This window comes from Nannospalax galili, unplaced genomic scaffold, assembly GCF_000622305.1.
Source record: "Nannospalax galili isolate Female #2095 unplaced genomic scaffold, S.galili_v1.0 scaffold229, whole genome shotgun sequence".
NCBI lineage: Eukaryota > Metazoa > Chordata > Mammalia > Rodentia > Spalacidae > Nannospalax > Nannospalax galili.
In genome coordinates, this window is record NW_008360328.1 from 5,394,548 (window position 1) to 5,399,911 (window position 5,364).

Here is a 5,364-nt window from a genome sequence, read left to right on the forward strand (position 1 = left end):
ATTCCAGCAAGGCATAGGACATTGGCAAGAGATGCATAGGGGTGGGACCAGCATTTGCAAACAGAGCCCTAAAGGGATTTATAGAGGTCTGACCAGATCTGAGGACCCACCTGTGAAGTGTCTGGACAGTATTTGTAATTAGATCATCAAAAGTAAGATTCAAATTGAAACATGCATATCTAAGATTTCAAAGTTAGCATCCGGCTAGAGAGAGAATGTGTGACATTTGTCTTTTCGAGTCTGGGTTACCTCACTCAGTATGATTGTTAAATTCAGAGACCTCAAGAAACTAAAAAATGGCCAAGGGTGGCAGAAGGATTTGTGTGGGGTGGTAGAATGCTGTGGTATGATGAGGGAAAGGGGAGCATTAGACTATGAAGCGTTACATAGTGTGGGGAATTGAAGGGCAGAGAAGAGGAGGGAGTACAAGGATGGATAAGTAACAGTAAATGCCTTTGGAAAAATCTATATGGAAACCTATACTATAGAAGTATCTTGAAGTATGTTCATACATGTAATAAAAAGAGATTAAAAGGGCTTATCTTGTAACAGGGGACATTGCCCTTTCTAAACATCATAGGCTAATGAAAAAAAAAAAAACTCAATGTCAGGAATGAACTCCCTCTCTAGAGGTTGTTGACCAGGGTCCCACAGACTCTCAAAAAATATTGGTCATTGCTCCTTCTCTTGGTTATCAACCAGAAATTCATGGTAAGACCCTAGTGAAGATGCTACACACATGAGCTGTAGAACAAACAAGGGGAAATCAGATTGGTGTTGACTTTAGGGCCTCATCTCTACTGGCTAGTGCCCATAGTGCTGGAAGGTGCTGTGCATGCTACCAGAAGGAAAAAGTAGTCATCATCCTTACCCAGCTGGGAATCCTGTGAGCTACAGTAACAACTGACCTGGAAAGATACACCCACTGGTGCAACAGTGGCACAAATATTATGGGAGTAACCATCCACTCTTTCATTGCATTTAAGGTCTGCTTTCTAGGATGGAACCCATACCTGACATTGATATCAGGCTTAGGATCCTGAGGACAAATAGTTCAAAGGACACATGGGGTTCCTAATACTAGTTTTCTACTAAATAATTATCATATAAACTGACTCTTAATGACTTATTGTTACACCCATAGTTTTATGCATTTCTCCATTCTCACTCGAGGTTTCCTTATGCAGCAGATGGTGATTAACACAGAAACCCATAACTGACCAAAGTGCAGAGGACAGACAAGAAGCTGCAGAGCACTTATCCCTGAATAGAACATCTATATCAAGCTTCTGCCTTCCAAGGCTCAGGTATCCTTGTGTAATAGGGGACAGAGAGATTGTGGTGGGTGATCACAAGGAAACAGTTTTTCAGACAGCTGGGAAGCTACTCATATGAACTCACAGCAATGATGACAGCACACACAAACCCCATGCAAGCTCAAACCAGAAAAAAATCCCAGTATAGACACAAGGAAGTAAGAAGTTCCAACTCCACCTAAGAAAACTGTGGCAACAGAGAGCTGCTGGGAGGGGCATAGACAGTCTCTCAAGCATGGGATTCTTGTTATATTAACCTGGCTCCAGTGGCTGGTTCCACACTGAAGGATATTTGGAGACATAAATTAGACTCTATAGGCCTTATTTTATATATAATAGAGTAAAATAAAAATAGAGTACATTAAATTGGGGGGGCAATAAGGAGTGGGGATAGAGGCAGTGTCGCCCGAGTTCTCTTAGGGCCCCTTGCTCCTGACACATGTAGACAAACCACATGACACATCTTTATCTGAATCTTGCATAGTTTATACCTTTGAGGAGGGAGGGGAGAGACTTACAAAGAAACGAACACCCAACACCCAGCACCCAGCTCTGTGCAGCTCGGCCTGCCGTTCTGGATCGCTTTTGCCCATGGTCTGACTCATCTCATGGCCTGCATGCCCACTCACCCCACAGAGTTCTGTGAGGGGTCCACTGGGTTCTCTCGAGGTCCCCGGGCACCCCACAGGGTCCAGGGCAGGCTGGCTCACCTGCTCCCTCTTCCCTGCTTCCCAGTATGGCGCCAAATCCTTTTGTTCCAATCTTTCCCCATGCTAGGCTCCACCCTTCTTCCCAGGGTGCTCTGTGCTAGCCCATGCCTCTTCAGAACTCTGGGAGGAATAAGTCATTTTCAGGCTACAGGAGGGGATCTAAATATCATCAAAATTTATTGTATGAAATTCATAAAAGTTCAATTTAAAAAAGGAAGACTCAAAGGGGAGAATGGGAATGCCCATCTCAGAGGAACTTCTGGTGGGAAACAGCATTCCAGGAGCCAGGGAAGACGTGTGAGAGACCAGACAGAAGTTAACAGTCAGTAGAATAAGTTTTCATACCTGTATCTCATCCAGCAGCTCTCTCTCCCTCTGTATCGATTCTGTCTTCCTTTAATATACAATTCCATCTTAGCAGGCCACCTCAGCCCTGTTCTGTTCTTGCTCTATATTGCCCTCCCCTACTCTTTTAAAAATTAAAATTTTAAAATAATTTATTTTGTGTGCATGTGTGTCTGTATGTGTGGAGGATGCTCATGCTACAGCGTATGTGTGAAGGTCAGAGGACAACTTGCGGGAGTAGGTTCTCTCCTTCCATCATGGTCGTGGGGATCAAACTCAGGCCATCAGGCTTGGTGCCTTGGTGGCCAGTGCCTTCATTTGCTGAATCATCTTGCTGGGCCCTACTTCTTACTTTTTTCTTTCCCTTTTTCCTCTCCCAAAGAACATAGTTTGGCATGATTTGCAGAGTCTCTGTGCCTCAGCTTCCAAAGAGATATGACTATTCTATCTTACTTGAAAAAAATATGTTACCTTTCTCTCTTTGGTCTACTTTCAGCAAAAATTCCCTCACCCCACATTTTTTTCCTCTACAGTTCCTCCTTCTGCATATGTGCCCCAACTATTGGCTTCATCATTCCAATACAAATCACAGGTCTTACTGTGTTTGTGGGTTTTCTTGTCTTTCTTTACACTCATATCCACAATAACTAATGTACCTCAACAGCACATATATGGAAGTTAGAGGACACTTTTTTGTGCAGTTGACTCTCTCCTTCCACCTTCGTGTGGGTTCTGGTGATTTTGCTCAGGTCACCAGGCTAAGTGGCAAGCACCTTTACCCATGGATCCATCTTGTCAGCTCCTACCCAGTCTTTAAAGAATTAACAGTAATCCTTCTCAAATTATTCTATAAAATAGAACAGAAAGGAATACTTCCAAACTTTATTTATTGAAGATACATTATGCTGGTACCCCAAACTAGATAAAGATATAACAAAAAAGAAAAAAATATAGATCAATCTCCCTAATCAACATAGACACAAAAATTCTCAATAAAATATTGCAAACCAATTTTAAGAGCACATCAATTGACAATAAGTCTTCAGGATCAAGTTGGCTTCATTCTAGATCCGCAGGGATGGTTCAACAAATCAAATAAACATATCATATAAATAGATTTAAGGGCAGAAGTCATACGATCATCTCAGTAGACACAGAAAAGGCCTTTAGCATCCTTTCTTTATAAAATTGCTGAAGAGACTATGGATGCAAGGAATATATCTCAACATAATAAAGGATGAATATGACAGGTTTATAGCCAATATCATGTTAAGTAATGTTCAAAGCATTTCCACTAAGATCAGGAAAAAGACAAGAGTCTTCTATTTCTATTCAGTATAATGCTTAAAAGCTTAGAGAGAGCAAAAAGTAAAAGAAAATAAAAAGGATTCAGATAAGAAAAGAAAAAGCCAGTGTATCCTTATTTCCAGATGATATGATTTTGTACACAGAGGTCCTAAATACTCCACCAGAAAAGTCTTGGATCTGATAAACACTTTCAGCAAAGTGGTAGGATACAAAATTAACATATAAAAGCCAGAAATCTTTCTATGTATACCAATGAGAAACATACTGAGAAAGAAATCAAGGAAGTAATTCCATTTATTATAACCTGAAAAAAAATCTTGGGCTAAACCTAACCAACGATGTGAACTTTGAAACACAAAAGAAGAAAATTGATGAAGACACCGGAGGATGAAAAAGCTTCCCAAGCTTATGGGTTGGAAGAATCACTACAGAATACTACAGAGCCACAGTAATAAAAACAGCATGGTACTGGCATTTACCCAGATACACAGATCAGTGGACTAGAAGAGGGGTTCCAGATATAAGGCCAAGCTACTATAGCCACTTGATACTTGACAAACATGAAAAAACTACACACTTGACAAAAAGTATCTTCAACAAATGGTAATAGGAAAATTAGATATATACATGTAGAATTAAACTAGAGCCTTATTTTCCCATCATCCACAAGAATAAACTCCAAATTTATTAAAGACCTTAAAACCTCAAATTCTGAAATTGCTAGAGCAAAAAGTAGAGAAAACACTTAAAGATCTAGGCATAGAAACTTTCTGAGCAGTACTGTAGTTGCTGAGTGAAGGTCAACAATTGACAAACGGGACCTCATGAAACTAAAAGGCGTGTACACAGCAAGGGAAGTGGTTGCACAGCAAGGGAAGTGGCTGCAGGAAGAGACAGCCTACAGAACGGGAGGACGTTTCTGGCAGCTATACATCTGACAGAGGATTAAAATCCAGAACATACAGAAAATTCAAAATACTAAACAACCCAATCAGAAAATGGGCTAAGGAACTGAATAGCATTCACAAAAGGAAGAAATGGTTAATATTTTAAAAACTGTTCAGTGTCCTTAGCCATCAGTGAAATGTAAGTTAAAACTACTTTGAGGAGAACTGGAAAGATGGGTCAGTGGATAGGAGCACTTGCTGCTCTTGCAGAGGACCTGAGTGTGCTTCCTAGCACACATCAGGTGACTCATATAACTGCTTATAACTCTAGCTCCAGGGGATCTGATTATGTCTTCTGGCCTCTGCAGGCACATCACACACACACACACACACACACACACACACACACACACACACACACACACACACACAGACACATGTAAATCTTTAAAAAATTGACTTTATTTCATTTTAAAAAGATAAAAAGACTATCATCAAGAAAACAAAAGACAACAAATGTTGGTAAGAATATGAGGAGGAGAAACCCTTATACACCACTGGTGGGTTTGTAAGCTATTGTAGCCACCAGGGAAATCAATGTGGTTTCTCAAAAAAATAACTTCCATATGCCCCAGCTATATTACTCCTGGGTATATACCTAAAGGATTCTATATTCTACCACAGAGATACTTGCACATCCACAGTTTATTGCTGCTGTATTCACAATAGCAAGGGAATACAATAAACCTAGATGTTCATTCATTAACTGATGAGTGGATAAAGAAATGTATGATATAT